This window comes from Microcaecilia unicolor, unplaced genomic scaffold (genome assembly GCF_901765095.1).
Source record: "Microcaecilia unicolor unplaced genomic scaffold, aMicUni1.1, whole genome shotgun sequence".
Classification (NCBI taxonomy): domain Eukaryota; kingdom Metazoa; phylum Chordata; class Amphibia; order Gymnophiona; family Siphonopidae; genus Microcaecilia; species Microcaecilia unicolor.
In genome coordinates this window covers 33,919-55,798 of record NW_021963024.1, presented here as the reverse complement: position 1 = coordinate 55,798, position 21,880 = coordinate 33,919, and positions in this window count along the sequence as shown.

The window sequence follows — 21,880 nt, the reverse complement described above, 5'->3', positions numbered from 1 at the left end:
GAAGAATCACTGGATGAGGATGTTTGATTAGCTGGTGGCAGATATTCTTCATCAGACAAAGATAGTTCACTTTCATCATCGCTTTGAAACATAATCGCTTCAATCTCTTGGTCAGTCAGACACTTGGAGGAAGACTGTGCCATTGCTGACTAGATGTTAGAAAATGAAACAGATTTCCTCTCAACAGCTTATCTTATCACAGGTCCTTCAGCAATTAGCTCACAGTGTATACTGTCCTCAGTGTTCAGAGGACCTGAGGTGATGTCATGGCCTTATCACTCCCTCCGAAAATCACATGACATCCTCACATGTTATTATCCACACCCTGGCCCCTCCACCAGCATTACTGAGTACAAATAAAGTAACTTGAGACACAAACACTTCTGAGAACATGATAAAAACAGCGGGGGCCTAAAAGGCCCCCAATTCGTACAGATGTAGTTTTCACCAAACAAGCATTGTTACACCATAATGCCTATGAAAAAAAATTATATGAACAACTGGATATTATCAACAATGACATACTTGAGTAATACCTTGAGTTTCAAAATTCTAACTAAAGTAATTTTGCAGATAATAGCAAAAATGTAAGCATGGGGGCCTAAAAGGCCCCCAATATGCGTTCTAGGGTTATGTTAGTCTGAAGAGTGTTTTGCATCTGTTCTGTTGTGCTACATGGGTGCCTAAATTGGATCTTGCGAAACTCAAAAGAGGGCATGGCCATGGGATGGGTACAGGCGGTCAGGGGCATGCACAAAATATGCATGCAGTGTTACAGATTAACAGGGATCTGTGCCTAATTTGCATGCAAGGATTTATACCAAGTTTCAGTTGGTGTAAGTCCTTGAGCCCAAAGTTGAGTGCCAAATTTGGCACTCAATGCTATTCTATAGAGTGCTCATTCCATAGCAGCCTTTACAGAATAGTGCTGATCGCCCAATTTTATCTGCACCATTTATAAAATCTGGCCCATAACTTACAGACTACTGTAAATTGGTACAAGATGTTTCATTTGGAAATGTAGCTGTGACAGGAGGCAGTGGCCCTATGCTGGAGAGGTGTATAGCTTAAAAAAAAAGGAAATACAAATATATTATAGATATAAGTTCCAAAGCTGACAGGGAAAGAAAAATTTACCATATAAATCTGGGAAAAATAATACAGAATACTGTAAGTTTCGGGTTCCCATGCCTGCACTCACACCAAGTCTATGGCTGGTGAACTGCGGGTGCCTAAATGTTAACTGCACCAATGCCAGGTTACGCTAGTGTTCTATAATGAAATCATGGCACCCAGATGCTGTCATAGAATAGACTCTCACCATGCATCCTCAGGGCACCTAAATGCAGGTGCCCAGTTATAGAATTTCCCCCAGTATGTATGTGACAATGTTGTGCAGGATTCAGGAAAAGATTGAAATGCTTTTTCATCCATGTCAGTGTCTTTCTCTTCAAGACAACTAGCTAACTCATGGAGTTTTAAAATGTTAACTATAAAAGAGGAGGAAAAAGTCCTACGTAAAAAGTCAACACATACAAAGTAGTAGGGATAGACTATGGCAGTGGTTCCCAAACCTGGTCCTGGAGGTACCCCATCCAGTCACGTTTTCAGGATACTCATGAATATTCATGAAAGAGATTTGCATGCAGTGCCTCCACCTCAAACAAATCTCTGTCATGAATATTCATTGTGGACATCCTGAAAATCTGACTGACTGGGGTGCCGCCAGGACCAGGTTTGAGAACCACTGGACTATGGGTTTCCAAAAAACAAGAAGAGACACAAGAAGTAAAAACTCCAAAATATTGTAATAGACATACAAAATTCAGAGTAATGTCTGTCCACTGTGGTCAATCTGACTGCTTGAGAAAGTCTACCAGGGGATAGCACACTAGATCAAAAAGATCCATAATAAAATCAAACAATATAAATTTGATTGCGAAGAAACTCCACCAGAGGATAGTGCACTAGGTCAGAGGAACCAGGCACAGATTTGTGTTTCAGCATGATTGCCTGCCGTAGGGGCATAAATTCTGCTCAGTCTGGTGTAGATATGCATAGAAGACTTCTATGGTAATGGACAAAATGCAATCAAGAACTACTGGACCTTGCATGTAAAAAGAAAAGCTTGATGAGGGCTGTCTTTTGTTTCAGGTATTTTACTTCCTATTTGTTTCATATCACTAATTCTGTCTGTCCAACTGAGTATGCCTGTTCTCTCTTTTGTGCATTGGCACAGGTGTACTTCTACATAGAGATGGGTTGTCATTTGCAATGACATATCCTATGTTGTTGCATCTTGTTACCAGATGAAAACAAGCAGAAAGAAAACACATTTTCCCCCAAATTCTCTAAATGGCTCCTTAAGTTGTGCGTGCTAACTTGGCTGCATGGCCAAATTGTGCACACAACTTAATTGATTAACAAGCCAATCAGCGCCAATAATTGATACTTGACAACCAATTAGCGGCACTAATTGGCTTTAATTAGAATTTATGCACTCAACTTGCTAAGCGCATTCTATAACGTGGTGCAAGTAAATTCTAATGCACTCTTTCCTGATAATGAAACCTCCATGCATGGACAAACTAGGCAATGTATGCAAATCTCTTTCATGATTTATTCATTGTGAATATCCTGAAAACCTGACTGGCTGGGTGTGCCTGAGGTCTGGGTTGAGAAGCACTGCCCTAATGAACCAAACGCCCAGTTAAATAGTGCTGTGTGGTTTGGAACATTACATTCAAGGGCACAACTGTATAATGCCACTGAATATTATGTCTGACTATGGTGGCACTATCAAATTAGTGCTGGGGCAGTCCAGAGGTGGAGTCCGGCTGGACCCATAAGTTATCTGGGCACCGCAGATATTCAATATCGGTGCCCAGATGACTAGGGGGCCCTTTTACTAAGGCACACCGAAAAATGGCCTGCACTGGTATGAGCACGCAGGTCCATTTTTCAGCGCACCTACAAAAATGGTCTTGGGGGGGGCGAAAATGGACGTACAGCAAAATTAAAACCAGCACGCTTCCATTTTTGGCCTCAGACCTTCCATAGACTTAGCGGTATGGTCTCACACGTTAACCAGACGGTAATCATCAGCGTATGTACACTGCTGATTACCGCTGGGTAAGCACCACGCGGCAGAAAATTTCTACCATGTGTCTTAGATACACATCAATAATGGAATTACTGCCCAGGGCATGCGGTAGCCAGGCAGCAGTTCCAATTTGTCATGCATTGGAGCGTGTAAGTGCCTACGCACCTTAGTAAAAGGGCTCCTAAGAGAGGAAGAAGGACTGTATAAAGGACTAGATTCTATATATGGCACTGAAACATCAGACATTTGAACTGGGACTTAAGAAGAATATCAGAAGTACATCGGAAGACATTGATTTGAAAATGTTCTGAAATAAGGCAGAGAAACTGCTGTATAGTAAATGTATTGTATTGAAAAGTGAATATAGAACTTAAATGGTTAATTAATTAACAAGGGATCATGTAAAGACACTGTGAGATATGTGTGAATGCAATGTGAGAATGTGAGTTTTGAGGGTAGAGGTATTAGGCACAAGTAATAAAATAAAAAACAAGTTTAAGATATTAAAGGTGTAAGGAGTACTTTATATAAGTAGTACTGAAACATCAGTGCCAAAAATATTTCCACCTAGGTGTGTTCTGTAAACCGTGCCTAGAGTTAGACACAGTTTATAGAATATGCCTTAAAGCAATGCCTGCACCTAATTCTACAGCTATAATCCCAGCATAAAAACTTCTTCTATCACCACATTCTTTTTACACATCATCTAATAGGAAATCATTTTCTTTAAAGAGAAGGATCTTCAGATCTTACAACACAAATACTGCAGAATCAGCTTTTCTCAAGCAGCACTGTATAAATCATCATCGATCAAAAACAAATTTTAAAGCTATTTTTTATCAACTATATTGCAAGGGCATCAGGCTTTCACTGCAGTGAGCGCCGGAGCTGTTAGCTGGTACCTTTTATGTGTATCATTATGCCTCGTGTTAAATTTAGACTGAAGTTAAAGGCCAACAGGAATTTAAGGCTTCTGCAGTGGTGGATAGACTGATGATGCAACGTAGACTAGAACAGCTAGAAAATCAAAATAGGAGATTTAATTTGCGTGTTCTGAATTTTCCTAAGTTGGCAACCATGACACCTTTGGATCTTTTTAAGAAGTATTTAATTGATGTTTTGAAGTTTTCCCCAGATGCTTTGCCTCCTTTAAATAAGATCTTCTATTTGCCAGTTTGTTAAAAAAATATCTTCCATCTTGAATAGAGAGGTGTGGTAGCCATGTTAGTCCACTTTTAAAGGTAATCAATAGACATAACTTAATACATTTCTTGATTAGCTTTCGAAGGTTGCCCTTCTTCGTCAAATGTTGGTAGGTGACAGTATATATAAGTGAAACATCAAAGCATTTCAGTGACAATCTAACAGGGTGAGGGTGGATAGGTGAGAGACAGGAAGAGTCTGAGGGACAGGGAGATATGCATGGAGATAGGAGGGTGACAAAGCAGTCACCTACCAACATTTGCTTATTTCCGAGCTGACAAAGAAGGGCAACCTCCTTCGAAAGCTAATCAAGAAATGTATTGTTATGTCCAATAAAAAAGGTATCATCTTATTTTCTTTTCCATGTTTTATTTTGTTTTATTTCTATTGATTACCTTCAAAAATATACAAGTGGAATGGCTCATGTCAGCTCTTGATCAATCTCTGAATTTGAATAATATCTCAGCTATCCTTGAAGAAACTGTCAGTGAAATATCTCAGAGAATAACTTTATTAGTATCATTGGTATTTGAACCTGATGTAACATCTATTATGAGACAGTGCTTTAAATATTTTCAAGATTTATTTTTTGGTTACAAAATGTGGATATTTCCTGATGTGACAAAGGTAACACAGGAACGTAGAAAGGCTTTTCTTCTATGAGGCAAGAAGTGAAAGATTTAGGAGCTACTTTTTTGTTAGCTTATCCCTGTAAATGCAGGATTCGGTATGGAAAAGCAAAATATGTCTTCTTTATCCCAGAACAGTTGAGGGAATTCCTGAATTTGAAGAAATTAGTTTGATACAATCTTTGCTTGCATTTTGTGTAATTAACCTTAAGGGATAGCCTGTTAAGCCTTTTCCTTAGTAAATTTGTTCTTTTGATTTAAGTCTTCTACTTAATTTCAGGTTTCCCCCTCCTATATAATTGTGGTCTAAGGAAGAGCAAGTTGTTTCTTGTTTATATCATTTGCTACTTTTATTATATAATATGTTCTGTAGTTCTGATACAAGAGTTGTCTTGTGTACTATTCTTAAAATGCATAAATAAAAAAAACTATATTGCAATAAAATATAACGCTACATTTCAAGCACATACTACTTGTAATTCTAAGAATGTTGTGTACATGATTATGTGCCCTTGCCCTTTAGTGTATATTGGGCATTCTAGTCGACCAATAAAGACAAGACTCAATGAACTTAAGTCTCACATTAAAAATAAAACCTTTTCAGCTCCATTGGCGCAACATTGGTTTGATTGCCTACATCAATTAAAAGATGTCAAATGGCGTGTTCTAGAGAAAGTTCAACTAGGATGGGAGGGTGGGAATATTGAACAATTTTTTAATTATAAAGAGCAGCGCTGGATTTTTTTTCCTACAAACTGTGCAACCAGATGGTCAACCATAACATCCTTCTGCATCTCCTCGATTATTTTGGTGCCAGTAGAAATGTTCTTCTATGGCTGAAAGGCTTTTTAACATCAAGAACCTACCAAGTTCAATCTATCACAAGTTTATCACCTCCATGGTCAGCTGACTGTGGCGTGCCACAAGGATCGCCCCTTTCCCCAACGCTCTTCAATATAATGTTGACACCTCTGGCCAAGGCTCTTTCCACAGTTGGACTCCACCCGTTTATTTACGCAGATGACATCACCATCTATATCCCTTTTAGAAAGGACTTAAGCGAAATAGGCAAGGAAATCAGACTTGGTCTACATACCGTGCATGCTTGGGCTAACTCATTTAAATTCAAACTCAACACAGAGAAAACTCATTGCCTTATACTCTCCTCTCTTTATAGTAAATTCAAGCCAACCACCTTAGTCACTCCTGAACGTTCCCTACCAATCTCAGAGACTCTGCGACTATTGGGTGTAATTGTCGATAGAAACTTAACGCTGGAGCAGCAAACAAACTCCACCACTAAGAAAGTATTCTTCTCACTTTGGAAACTGAAACATATTAAACCATATTTCCCAAGAGATGTATTCTGCAATTTAGTTCGCTCATTAGTCTTAAGTCATCTTGATTACTGCAATGGTATATATGCAGGGTGCAAAGCTCTGCTTCATAACAAACTTCAAACCGCCCAGAACACAGCTGCTAGACTGATTTACGGTAAATCGAGGTTTGAAAGTTCAAGACCACTGTGTGAGAAACTGCATTGGCTTCCTATCAAGGACCGGATAACTTTTAAAGTTTGCATCCTGGTGCATAAAATTCTCTGCGGTGAAGCTCCAGCATATATGGATGCCCTTATCAGCTTACCACCAAGGAACTCTTCTAGATCATCACGCATGTACTTGAATCTTCACTACCCAGCCTGCTGTGGCATCAAGTATAAAACTGCCTATGCATCCACCTTTCCTTATGTTAACGCTCACTCGTGGAATGGATTACCACAATCTGTAAAATCTATTCAAGATCATTTGGCCTTCAGAAAATCTCTGAAGACCCTATTATTTGGGAAAGCTTACGTTCAGACCCGCCTAGCATCTATAACGTCTGAACTGCTGCAGTCACTACAACATATTGAACTTTATTACTCCTTCTCCTTCTCCTCTCCTTTGCTGTTACTCGCTAGTCTCTTTACTTCATTGACTTTGATTGTTTGCTGAATTGATGTAGGTTTTTGCAGATTGATGTAAGCCACATTGAGCCTGCCCATGGGTGGGAAAATGTGGGATATAAATGCTATAAATAAATTAAATAAATAAATAAAGTGCACATGTAAATCTAGAATACGACTGGATTTGCCACAAGCAATTTCAGTCGTGCTATATAGAATTTGGGGGGAAATGCTGTGCTAACTCTGCCTGGTTAGTTATCTGAGTATGGCACTAAATATCAGCAGTGCATGGATCACTTCTGGGCAATGCCAATACGCAGATTAGGCTGGCACTGAAAATCTGGGCCTAAGTCAGCCTGTGGTGGTCAGTGCTTTCAAAAACACTGACTGCTGTAGCTGAACATCAGGGGGGATAGATTATGGGGCAGATATTCAGTTGCTGGCGGTGAACATTTTCCTGCTTATAATCGAATATTTGAAGCGGGGGAGTCGGAGAAACTAAACAAATTCTCTGTAACCTTGGAGGATGTAATGGGTCAGTTCAGCAAGCTGAAGAGTAGTAAATCACCGGGACCTGATGGTATTCATCCCAGAGTATTAATAGAACTAAAAAATGAACTTGCGGAGCTACTGTTAGAAATATGCAATCTGTCCCTAAAATCGAGTGTAGTACCGGAAGACTGGAGGGTAGCCAATGTTACTCCGATTTTTAAGAAGGGTTCCAGAGGAGATCCGGGAAATTATAGACCGGTGAGTCTGACGTCGGTGCCGGGCAAGATGGTGGAGGCTATTATTAAGAATAAAATTGCAGAGCATATACAAAAACATGGACTGATGAGACAAAGTCAGCACGGATTTAGTGAAGGGAAGTCTTGCCTCACCAATCTAATGCATTTTTTTGAGGGGGTAAGCAAACATGTGGACAATGGGGAGCCGGTTGATATTGTATATCTGGATTTTCAGAAGGCGTTTGACAAAGTGCCGCACGAAAGACTCCTGAAGAAATTGCAGAGTCATGGAATCGGAGGTAGGGTATTATTATGGATTAAGAACTGGTTGAAAGATAGGAAGCAGAGAGTAGGATTGCGTGGCCAGTATTCTCAGTGGAGGAGGGTAGTTAGTGGGGTCCCGCAGGGGTCTGTGCTGGGTCCGTTGCTTTTTAATGTATTTATAAATGACCTAGAGATGGGAATAACTAGTGAGGTAATTAAATTCGCCGATGACACAAAATTATTCAGGGTCGTCAAGTCGCAGGAGGAATGTGAACGATTACAGGAGGACCTTGCGAGACTGGGAGAATGGGCGTGCAAGTGGCAGATGAAGTTCAATGTTGACAAGTGCAAAGTGATGCATGTGGGTAAGAGGAACCCGAATTATAGCTACGTCTTGCAAGGTTCCGCGTTAGGAGTTACGGATCAAGAAAGGGATCTGGGTGTCGTCGTCGATGATACGCTGAAACCTTCTGCTCAGTGTGCTGCTGCGGCTAGGAAAGCAAATAGAATGTTGGGTGTTATTAGGAAGGGTATGGAGTCCAGGTGTGCGGATGTTATAATGCCGTTGTATCGCTCCATGGTGCGACCGCACCTGGAGTATTGTGTTCAGTACTGGTCTCCGTATCTCAAAAAAGATATAGTAGAATTGGAAAAGGTACAGCGAAGGGCGACGAAAATGATAGTGGGGATGGGACGACTTTCCTATGAAGAGAGGCTGAGAAGGCTAGGGCTTTTCAGCTTGGAGAAGAGACGGCTGAGGGGAGATATGATAGAAGTGTATAAAATAATGAGTGGAATGGATCGGGTGGATGTGAAGCGACTGTTCACGCTATCCAAAAATACTAGGACTAGAGGGCATGAGTTGAAGCTACAGTGTGGTAAATTTAAAACGAATCGTAGAAAATCTTTCTTCACCCAACGTGTAATTAGACTCTGGAATTCGTTGCCGGAGAACGTGGTACGGGCGGTTAGCTTGACGGAGTTTAAAAAGGGGTTAGATAGATTCCTAAAGGACAAGTCCATAGACCGCTATTAAATGGACTTGGAAAAATTCCGCATTTTTAGGTATAACTTGTCTGGAATGTTTTTACGTTTGGGGAGCGTGCCAGGTGCCCTTGACCTGGATTGGCCACTGTCGGTGACAGGATGCTGGGCTAGATGGACCTTTGGTCTTTCCCAGTATGGCACTACTTATGTACTTACGTACTTATGTACTTATGTAACGCCCAAGTTCCGACCTAAATCAGGAGATGGACATTTATCTCACAAAAACGAATAATGCGGTATAATCAAAAGCTGAACTTGGACGTTTTCAACTGCACTCCATCGCGGAAGCGTACAAAGTTGACGGGGGCGTGTCGGAGGCATGGTGAAGGCAGGACTGGGGCATGGTTATCACCTGAACAGAGATGGGCGCCTTTCGCCGATAATGGAAAAAAAGTATGCGTTTGTAGCTAGATAGAGCACTTTCCCTGGACCCTGTTTTTTCACGAATAAGGCCCCAAAAAGTGCCCTAAATGACCAGATTACCACCAGAGGGAATCGGGGATGACCTCCCCTGACTCCCCCAGTGGTCACTAACCCCCTCCCACCACAAAAAATGATGTTTCACAACTTTTTATTTTCACCCTCAAATGTCATACCCACCTCCCTGGCAGCAGTATGCAGATCCCTGGAGCAGTTGTTAGTGGGTGCAGTGGACTTCAGGCAGGTGGACCCAGGCCCATCCCCCCCTACCTGTTACAATTGTGCTGCTTAATGCTTAGTCGTCCAACCCCCCCAAACCCACTGTACCCACATGTAGGTGCCCCCCTTCACCCCTTAGGGCTATAGTAATGGTGTAGACTTGTGGACAGTGGGTTTTGAGGGGGATTTGGGGGGCTCAACACACAAGGGAAGGGTGCTATGCACCTGGGAGCTCTTTTACCTTTTTTTGTTTTTGTAAAAGTGCCCCCTAGGGTGCCCGGTTGGTGTCCTGGCATGTGAGGGGGACCAGTGCACTACGAATCCTGGCCCCTCCCACGAACAAATGCCTTGGATTTATTCGTTTTTGAGCTGGGCACTTTCATTTTCCATTATCGCTGAAAAACAAAAACGCCCAGCTCACAAATTGTCGAATAAAACATGGACGTCTATTTTTTGTGAAAATACGGTTCGGTTCGCCCCTTCACAGACCCGTTCTCGGAGATAAACGCCCATGGAGATAGACGTTTTTGTTCGATTGTGCCCCTCCACGTGAGCCACAATCGATGTTATTCCCAGATATTCAATGCCAGACCATGTCTGGGCACCGGCATTGAATATCTGGGTTTATGCGGCCAGCCATCTCTTAAGCGATTACGTGCAATATTCAGCACGTAACCACCTATTTGACACTGCATAAAGATAGGGCTCAGTTTTATATGGTCTGAAATGCTGAACATCACCACTTAACCGCATAAGTGCTGATGCTGCCTGTGAACCACCCACAAAATAGCCGGCTTTCACTTTAGCAGTCTGTGGTGATATTCAATGGCACTAACCAGTGAATATCAGCGGATAGCCCTGCACAAGTGATTTAACTGGCCATGAGCCATTTCTGGCAGCTTAAATTGCTTTGAATATCAACCCCTACATGTTTTAAATGTATTTATTTTCCTCTCTTTGTCCTGCCTCAACTGACATTCATGAAGGTGGGAAACAGAAGGGGAGGTGAGTCAGATAATTGAAGGGGAGGTCAAACATATGATATACCATCTTTCTACCATACGACCAAAGTGGTTTATATACTATATACAGGTACGTTCTGTGTCCCTAGTAGGCTCATAATTTAAGTGACTGACATCCAAAGAAATGTGTTTTGGGGAAACTCAACATAGAATCAAGACTGCCCATTTATTGCAGACAAGAAAACACAAGAACACGTGAAATTTGTATAGGGCTAGATTTTCTACAACTTGCTCCATGTGCTGTTGAATAAAATAGAACCTACAGTAAATTATGTGCATCAAAACATGTTTTTGTGTGCAATAAGGCAGTCCTTATGCTAGATTAGTAAATACAATGCTTTAAAAACTTGGCTTTTTACCAAACATCTATAATGGAATTGAGCTTTAGTATTGTTTGTCTCATTTAGTAGCAAGTTAGGCTTAGATCTTTTTATTACCCTCAAACCATAATGTGCTATTTGTTTGTTATTGTAAATTAGGCAGGCTGTCTAGTTGTAAATGGGTTAGAGCTAATGGTCATGACGGTATATAGATAATTTGTTTAACATTCTTTTTTATTATTATTTGTGAGAGAAGAGGATTCTGTATGTATGAGGGCAGCTGAAGATTTGAAGGTGGCTGAACTTGAAAGGCTGAGTTTTTGAGGGCAGCAATTATATATATGGCGTAAGAAGCATGTGAATTTTACACATTTTCACTTTATGGACACTGGATCATCAAAGTCACTGGGAAGCAAGTTTTTTCATCGTACTTGATGGACAATTTTCTTGATACGTATTTCAGACCTTTTCTTGTTATTGCTCTATTAGCTGTATTTATGGGATAAGTGCAGTGAGGAACGTATATATCTTCTAAGCCAGTCTGCGATTGACAACATTATATCTGAGCACGTATCACATTATATTATATATTAATAAGTAATCAACTAACTTTGGGCATCTTTATCAAGCCGCACTAGTGGCACCTGGTGCTGTAATGCCAACAAAGCCCATTCACTTTGATTGTGCTCCATCAGCATTGTTGCGCAGGAACCACTAGCACAGCGCGATTAAAAAAAAAGGTCTTTTATTTTGTTACTTCATTTTAATTTTAGTTAGCTGTTTTGTAACAACAAATTTTCCTACTTTATATTTTTTGTGCAATATTTATGTCATTCAAGGGCCCTTTTACCAAGCTGCAGGAAAAAGGGCCCTGTGCTGGTGGCAGGGGCCATTTTCCCCACACGCCAGGGCCCTTTTTACCGCAGCAGGTAAAAAACCCCCAGACACACATGGCCATGCAGTAAGTGAACTCTTACCACATGGCCATGCGACGGGGAGCCCTTACCACCACCCACTGAGGTGGCGATAAGGGCTCCTGCACTTAACCCAGTGGTAACCAGGCAGCACGCGGAGATGCCCGACTACCACCGGGCTACCACCGTGCAAGCCATTTCCTGGAAATGCCACATGCTCGGGGCAGGACTAACACCGGTGGCCATATTGGGCCGAAGGCAGTCCCAACAGACCGCATTGCGCTTACTGCCACTCTGTAAAAGGGCCCCTCAGTATATAATATATTTACAATATAAATCCTAAATAAATTATATTAATAATCCTGTAATACACCAAACTTTTGTGAGCTGGTGTTAGGGTTTTAAGAGCATTGGGGAGAAATGGTGAGCCCTGTCCAGCATGCATTTGCATGTTGGCAGGCCCCCATTCCCCCCAACAACAAACCTGCCAGCAACAGGGGGCTGGAGGTCCGGTGGACCTCCGGTCCCCCCGACTATCCCCCTCCCCCAGGTTCAGGGAGGGCTGGAGATCCGGAGGGTCTCCAGCCCCCCCTAACTCCCACAGCAAAAGGTCCCTGGTGACCAACCCCCCCCCCCCCCCCAGTGACATGGGGGCTGGAGGTCCACTGGACCTCCGGTCCCCCTTGACGATCCCCCCCAGGTTCAGGGAGGGCTGGAGATCCGGTGGGTCTCCAGCCCCCCCTAGTCCCCCCGCAAGGGGTCCCTGGTGGTCGTCCCCCCTACATGTGTTGGAGGAGGGAGGGTAGCCTGCCTGCCTCCCTCCTCTTCCTGCGACACTGCAAAATAGCGGCGCCCAGTCCTGCCCAGTGTATCCTGGGATGCACTGGGTGGGGTTATACACCCACCAGATCTCCAGCCCTCCCTGAACCTGGGGGGGATCGTTGGGGGGGACCGGAGGTCCAGTGGACCTCCAGCCCCCCTGTCACTGGGGGGGGGGGGTTGGTTGGTCACCTAACTGGGGGGGACCGGAGGTCTGTCAGGCCTCCAGCCCCCATTGCTCGGGGCAGGGGTAGTTGGGGCCTGGTGGTCCCATGGACCTCCAGCCCCTGTGTTTGACAGGTTTGGGCTTTTGACAGCCCAGACCTGTCAAACAAGTGCGGGAGGATTGTGCTGAGCGCATGCTCAGGCACAATTCTCCCGCACTTCTACCCCATGATCAGAGATAATTGCGTGCTTAAATTTGCATGCAATTATCTCTGATCATCGCTGCAGTAAAGCACCGCGCTGTTTGGAACAGCACGGGGCTTTTGATCATCTGCTTGTAAGTTAAGGAGCCAAATCAAACTGCATAAAACTCAGTCCTATCTTTATGCAGTGTCACTTACAGTAAATGGTTCAGTGCTGAATATTGCACTTAACCGCATAATTGATAGCTAGCTGCATAAACCCGGATATGGCCCGGAATTACTGTCTGGGGATAATGCCATCAACAGCTAAAAAGAACACTCACTACTGCCAGCTGAATACCTCCCCCTATATCTTTCTGATCCATTTGTAAGGTGTTCTGGGAGAGAGGTGGACTGCACAAAGCCTAGACTACCAGAGTAAGAGGGGAAGTTATCAAACTGCATTACACCTCTAAACAACATAATTTGTCTGTTAATGTGTTTTAAAGGCCATTAAAACAGGTGACAGTACCGTAACGCAGCATTATTTAGGTTACCCCAAGTTACATAGTATTCAAAAACTTGGGATTCAACCAATTACCTTACTTATTCCTAAACCCAGGATAACACAAAAAGAATATCAACTCAAAATCCCAGGAAACCAATAAATTAAATATATTAAAATTTGCAGTGAAGGTGCTCAGAAACTAGTGTGATTCAAGTGAAACTCACATAAATAGCCACCTTTCTCTATCATCGTACTTCCTCGTTCATTTAAGGCAACAGTCATAAAAAAAAGATGGTCAAATTCAACTGAATAATGATAGTGTCTCTTAAGCTGAAAAAAGTCACTTATCTTGTATATAGTATAAGCTCAACATTTCACCTTCAGGAATCAAACAATGTTGATAGATATTGTGTATAGTATATCAAATCTTCTTATGCCCCCCAACTCAGATCCAGGTTTCACCTTCAAAGAAAGCTTCATCAGGGGGTACAAGCTAATACTCTAATCAGGCTTATAATGGAGTAAGGATATCAGGCCCAAGATGGCGTTTGAAATGGACCCAGGAAAATAAGCACTAATCCATGTTGGAAGAGTGTTTAGATTTGCACCAACTGGTATTGTATGCCCCTGACACAGTCTGTATTCTAGGCAAAACATGGCCATGTTGGGCATTTTGAGAGTGTATCCTGGGAGCGTTAATAAAGACTGCATTTTTCTTCAGCAAGGTCTGCTCTTTGTCTTTTGTTCCACATAAAATTTTTTTTAATGCATGTTAGAACTTAATAATGTATGTCAGCTTTCAATAATAGTGCACACTTTTTGTAAAAAGTGAACACTTTGTGAAGGGTGCACTGTTTCTGAAAGAGGGTGCACTGTTTTCCCAATAGGGAATCTGCACATGTGTAATGGTTCACACGTGTGGTGGTTCCACTATTGGGAATGAGTGCATACTCTTTCTGAAATAGTGCACCCTCTTTCCACATAGCGCACGCTATTTCCAAAGTGTGTGCACCATTATCGGCAAATGACAAAACCTGAAATGTCAGGTTTTTCTACTTGATTTCATCTGGTAACAACATGCAATAACATAGGATATGTTGCTAATATTTCCTATGTTATTGCAAAAGATGGCCTAACCCTTGTGAATACCTCGAAAAGTTCCTATCAAAGAGGTGAACATCAGAAGCATTCTTAAGACCAATCAAAAAGGGACCTGAGTGGCAAAGCAAAGGAAGGAAGCAATTGGAGGTAATATACCCTCAGATTCGATACATGATGGTTTGAGTTACATGTGCAAATTTGAGTGTGCACCCAATTTGCAATGCAACTTAATTGAATAGCAAGCCAATTAGCGCTAATTGGCCTCATATCAAGCAATTAGCACTAATTGAATTTAATTAGCAGTTTTGTGCAGAAATTTAGGCACCGGATCCACACCTCAATTTAATATGTCTGTCCAAAAAGGGGGTATGAAAATTGAAGGGTCATGGGTGGATCGAGGCATGCCTAGAATTTATGCACATAGTTATAGAATAAGGGGAGCCATGCCTAATTTAGGTGTGAGGATTTGCACCATATTTTATTTGGTGCAAATGGCCATGCCCAAACTTAGGTATGATTGTCGGGTGTAAGTACTAATCTATAAACCAAGCCTAACTTTAAGAGCGGTTTATAGAATAGTGCTGAGTGTTAATTTTTGCCAGTGAGGGGGTTTATAGAACTCTGCCCCTCACCTTTAAGAATTGTCCCTTAGACAACCTGAGCTACCTTAAGAACACTAGTCCCATATGGGAGGAATTGAGCCGGGAGGAGGAGTGGATTCAAAACCAGGAGTATTAAAGACAAGGCCTGACTAAGGTTAAAGTGGCCCAGAGAAAAGAAGGCATCAAAGCCCCAGCAGAGCTACCAAGGGGTCCCAATTTTTGAGATGGAGATTTTAGTACATGCCCCAGCCCCACCCCATTCTGCATTGGCTCCACCCACTCTGCATGGCTCTGCCCCCTGGCACACCTCAATCCCACAGCTATTTCAGAAAATATTTAATTTAATAGCCTATTACCCTTTTCAATTAGCTTTCAGAGGCCAAAACTCCTGCCTCAGGTCAGGTCAAGACTGTATAATGCTGTTATGGTATCCTCTCTTGACCTGAGGAAGGAAGAGCTGGTCTCTGAAGGCTAATCAAAAATGTTTTAAAATCATTGAAGGTATATCACCTTATTTTCTATTGTGTTTTATTTGCATTTATTAACCTTTATTAACACAGCTACCAAATTACTTTATCCTAAATTAAAAATAAAATTATTTTCTGTACCTTTGTTGTCTGGCCATTTACTTTTTCTAATTATGTTGACCCCAGTCTCTTGATTCTGCTTTCCTTTGTCTTCTCTTACCAGGGTTTCCTGTCCATTTGTCATTTTTCTCTCCTTTTCCTTTGTTTTCTTCAATTTATTTTTCCTGCCTCTCTCTCTGTCCAGATTTAATTCATTCTTACTATTCATTCTTTAATTTCCCTCTTTTTACTTCATCTACCTATGGCTTTTCATCTTTTCCTCACTTTTGTTCTCCCCATGCCCCTTCCTCGTATTCTCCAGTCTTTCACTAACTCTATATTCTCCCCCTTTCCATTCAGCATCTCCCCTCCTTCTCTTCCCATCTTTCCAGTGTCTCCCCTCTTTCTCTCTGCATCCTTCCATCCAGCATCTCCTCTTTCTCTCTCTATCCTTCCATCTAAAACCTTTCCTCTTTCTCTTCTACCCTTCCATCCAGTGTGTTATCCCTCTTTCTCTCCCTATCCTCTCACCCACTACCCTCTCCCAATTATCCACAAATTGTCTCTCTCTATCGCCCCTTCCTTCTAGACAGTTCTCTGTCTCTACTCTTTTCCATTCAACATGTCCTCTCTCTCTCCCCCCATCCTTCCAGTGTCTTTCCTCTTTCTCTTCCTACCCTTCCATCCAGTGTCTTCTTTTCTTCTGTCCCCTCCTTCCAGCATTTTCCCTCTCTCTCCCTCCTTTCATCCAGCATTTCTCCATCTGACCAGCTAGGGTCTCCCCCAGTTTCTCCCCATGCTTCTCCCCAGCAGCTTCTCTCTCTCTCTCTCTCTCTCTCTCTCTCTCTCTCTCTCTCTCTCCTGCCTTTTTCCATGTCCCCTCTTTCTTTCCCCATCTTTCCATTCATCTCTTTCTCTCTCAGTACCTCTCTTCCAACCTGTATCTTCCCTCTTTCTGCCCCCTCCTTCTAGCATTTTCCTCTCTCTTTCCCACCTTTCATCCAGCATTTCTTCTCTTTCTCTCTCCATCTGACCAACCAGGGTTTCCCCCTTGCTCCCATTCCTACTCCCCAGCAGATTGTCTCTCCCCTGCCCTTTCCCATGTCCTCTCTATCTCTCTCTCTGTACTCTCCAGCGTCCTTTTTCTCCTCTCTGCTCTCTCCATTTATCACCTTCTGCCTCCCCCTGGACACCCTTTCCCCCTTCCCCTACCCTTTCCACCCAGTACCCTGTGTTTACTCTTTCCCTCGCTATGTTGCAGCAGCGGTGCCAGCAAAACAAGAAAAACAAGCGTGGGGCCGCAACAGCCTTCAGGCATGCCCTGTCAGCTCCGCCGTCCTCTGCCCCCACTGATGTCAATTTCCCATTTCGGAGGCAGAAGACTGGCAGAGCCGACAGCACATGCCTGAAGGCTGCTACAGCCCCGTGTTTGTTTTTCTTCTTTTGCTGCGGCTGCAGCTGCTCAACAGAGAAGCAACAGCGGCGGCAGTGGCAGGGAGATGACCTGCCAAAGCAGAAGTCTCCTGCGTAATGTGGGAGACTTGGCAGGTATTCCCCAGTGTATGTCACCACCTATGATTAAGACTTGTGACCTGGTTGAAGTGAGCTGCTTTTGCTCCTTGTTTGAGACTGACAAGCCTTGCTCCAAGGGCTGGCTGTAGCCAGACCCTAGCACTCAGAGAAGAACCGAAAAAGACTCCCAGGCTGTGTTTGGGGCAGGGCCGCCCTACCCAGGGTTAAAATATGGCTCCAGAAAAAGGAGAGTAGTATAGTACATATAGAGAGGGTAAAACAGCATACAACCAAAGTATACAGACAAAAAAAAGCAACACTGGACCTTCAAGACTAAGACAACAGGAGAACTTTATTAGCAGATGTCCTGACACGGGCCGTGTTTTGGCGTCAAAGGACGCCTGCCTCAGGGGTCAGAGTGATGATTCTACAATATATAGACTCAGCAATTTATAGACAATATAGGTCAGATGCCTCAACACACTTAGATGTTGCTGCTCGAGAAATTCGCTGGCACGCGAAAAAATGGCTTTAACAAAAGGCTCCTCCTGTATCACAGGTTTTTTACTGTGATACAGGAGGAGGCTTTTGTTAAAGCCATTTTTTCGAGTGCCAGCGAATTTCTCGAGCAACAACATCTAAGTATGTTGAGGCATCTGACCTACATTGTCTATAAATTGCTGAGTCTATATATTGTAGAATCATCACTCTGACCCCTGAGGCAGGCGTCCTTTGACGCCGAAACACGGCCTGTGTCAGTCATCTGCTAATAAAGTTCTCCTGTTGTCCTAGTCTTGAAGGCCCAGTGTTGCTTTTTTTGTCTGTCCAGAAAAAGGAGGACAGATTGAGCCAGTCCAGGTTTTACTTCCATTGCTTTCAATCGAAGCAAAACCTGGGCTGGATCAATGTGTCCTCCTTTTTTTGGAGCCATATGGTAACCCTAGCCCTACCAGCCACAGACTGTGTTCAGGCCTTGCTAGCCTGAGGCCTGCTTAAAACTGTTTATTGAACTACAGAGACATTCTGTCTTTTGTTCCTGGTCCTGTTACATAACAAGCCTCAGGATTAAACTAAATAAACACTTGTTTTCACTTATATCCTTGTCCGACTGTGTTATTCCAAAGGCCCACCCTTGCCCCTTGCTCAGGGTGCTACAGCACCATATATAGAATCTAGCCCATAGAGTCTAAGGCAGCACTGTGGGCAGCTAAGGAGACTGGTCAACCAAGAAGTTGTCATGTGCCTGCCCCTATGATTTCTATTTCTAAGAAGACTCACCCCACAGTTGGCATATTTTTCTTACTTTTAAATACTCTTCATTATTTTTTAAGGAAAATTAAATATTTTATCATTCAAAAATGATATAGGTTGAGTAGTGATCTATGGCGTGTGGTGCTTAGAAAAGGGAATTCAAACAAAAAGGGAGAGCCATAAAAACAAAACCAGAACTGCTATTTCAATTAATAAATTTATGAGGTATTAAAAAATTTTATGATTACTGTCAAAGGACCTGACACCTCAAGGATCATGTCAGCGAGATTGTCCAGACTACAGTCACTTTTCAAATGATACAACTCATTTTATAACAGTCTTTAGTAATTTAACACTTTAAAGTGCAAAAACAAAAACTTTCTTCAGCAAAGTAGAACTGATTTACAGTTAATACAGCTAATAGGAACTGATGTAGTGCACCTGGTAAAATAGCAAAAAGGGCATATATGCCTTCAGGCCCGTCACAAGGGGGTAGGCAAGAAGGAACCCTGTTGTGGAATGGATACCACACTACCCTCTGTAGTCAGCATGTGAGTCTGCAAGCAGGCAAGCTCTAAAGGGAATGGTGGCACTAAAAGCAACATCTAATGGGAATAGTGGCACTGCCATGATTGAGTTTGCTTATTAGTTCACCACAAACTGAGATGTATTCTAGTATACAAAGTTTTCTCTTTAAGATGGCTGCATAAAAGAGGTAGCTAACACTGTAATGGGCAATGGAAGTAAAACCCAGACTGGATCAATGTGTCCTCCTTTTTCTGGAGCCATATGGTAACCCTAGTCCTATTCTTTTTTTTTTTTTTTTTGAGGCTCTGTACTAAGCATGGACAGTTAGTGATTCTTCAGGGATTAAGATCATAACTGGTTTATTAGGGTCAGATATCCTGGATTCTCCACAGGTTTAATCAAAGGATTTGTGCCTGCATCTCTCCCAAGGGACAAGTTACATACCATTGAGTGTGTCTGCTTTTCTATATTCATCGCATCAGTTGGATATACTATGTGCCTGTACTTCTGGAAACAAATTTACATTTTCTGCATATACAAACTAGTTAGGAAAGAGACGACAGGAAGGTGAGAAAAAGACATGGCAGAAAAATAAAAATGCTCGTTCAATTAAAAATGTACACTTGAAAAGAAAAGTCACTCTTGACTGCCATTATATTAGGAGAAACTCAATTTTAGTGCTGCTGGTTCCTGAACAAATGATCTCCTACTCTGTCTGTTTTACCAAACTAGATCTCTGAGGTACTCAGAGATAGCAGAACCACCATGCAGTCCCTATCAGCAATCAGCATCCTCCTCGACCTATCCGCCACTTTTGACACTGTCAATTATAATTTACTTCTTGCTATACTATCCTCATTTGGGTTCCAGGGTTCTGTCCTCTCCTGGTTCTCCTCTTATCTCTCCCACCGTACCTTCAGAGTACATTCTCATGGATCTTCCTCCACCCCCATCCCGCTCTCTGTTGGAGTTCCTCAGGGATCTGTCCTTGGACCCCTTCTTTTTTCAATCTACACCTCTTCCCTGGGCTCGCTGATCTAATCTCATGGTTTCCAATATAATCTTTATGCTGACGACACCCAGCTTTATCTCTCCACACCAGACATCACTGAGGAAACCCAGGCCAAAGTATCGGCCTGCTTATCCGACACTGCTGCCTGGATGTCCAACCGCCACCTGAAACTGAACATGGCCAAGACCGAGCTCATTGTCTTTCCACCCAAACCCACTTCTCCTCTCCCTCCACTCTCTATTTCAGTCGATAACACCCTCATCCTCTCCGTCTCATCTGTCCGCAACCTCGGAGTCATCTTCGACTCCTCCCTCTTCGACTCTGCCCAAATCCAGCAGACAGCCAAGACCTGTCGTTTCTTTCTCTATAACATCACCAAAATTCGCCCTTTCCTCTCTGAGCACACCACCCGAACTCTAATCCACTCTCTCATTACTTCTCGCCTTGACTACTGCAACCTACTCCTCACTGGCCTCCCACTTAACCATCTATCCACCCTTCAATCCATTCAGAACTCTGCTGCGCATCTTATCTTCCACCTAGACCGATATGCTCATATCACCCCTCTCCTCAAGTCACTTCACTGGCTTCCGATCAGGTACCGCCAGGGGCGTAGCCAGACAACAGATTTTGGGTGGGCTTAGGCAAGAAGTGGGTGGGCACCAAGTGTTCTCCCCCCTCCCCCCATCACCACCAAAAAAATATCTCAGCTGGCGGGAAAACGCTTCTTTCCACCTTGGCAATCTGAAGCAGGCATGACTGAAAACTGAGCATACACAGGTGCCAGTATCGTGGAGAGTAGTGTTTTCATTACCATCAGGGGGAAGTCTTCAGCTGGCAGAGCTTGGGATCCCCACCAGCTACAGCTAAATATCTGCTACTGTTGGGTGGGTCTGAGCCCTTAGTGGGTGGGCCCTGGCCCACCCAGGCCCACCTGTGGCTACGCCACTGGGTATCGCATACAGTTCAAGCTTCTCCTACTAACCTACAAATGCACTCAATCTGCAGCCCCTCACTACCTCTCTACCCTCATCTCCCCTTACACTCCTACCCGTAACCTCCGCTCACAGGACAAATCCCTCCTCTCAGTACCCTTCTCCACCACCGCCAACTCCAGACTCCGCCCTTTCTGCCTCACCTCACCCTATGCTTGGAATAAACTCCCTGAGCCCATACGCCAAGCCCCCTCCCTACCCATCTTCAAATCCTTGCTCAAAGCCCACCTCTTCAATTTCGCTTTCGGCACCTAACCATTGTACCCCTATCCAGGAAATCTAGACTGCCTCAATCTTGATTGACTGCACTTTTTGTCCTTTAGATTGTAAGCTCCTTTGAGCAGGGACTGTCCTTCTTTCTTAATTGTACAGCGCTGTGCAACCCTGGTAGTGCTTTAGAAATGTTAAATAGTAGTAGTAGTAAGCATTCTGCTGTATCAGGGCAGATTCTAATTTCATTCTCTCTCCCTTCCCTCACAAAGCAGCAAGGGCTCACAATACGTAAATTAAAAACAATTTGAAGAATGTCAAAGATAAATTAACATGGACAATACAATATGCAATACCTTACTTTAAATGGAGGATAGAAACATCTCCTTGCTCAGCAAAAGGATAAATAAGCCTTTCCAAACCAGAAGATGGCAGGCTGAAAGGCTTAGCAATCTTCTTTTCCCAAAAGAGCTGCTGCTATTAGTTTCCAGGAACGATAGTTAATGTGCTGCCTCTAACAAAACTCTCAATCAGCAGCAATGTCACCATAATCCTAGAATGATTTCTGCTAGCTTTTTGTCTGCCAGGAAGCTCAGCCTTCAGGGTTATAGTACA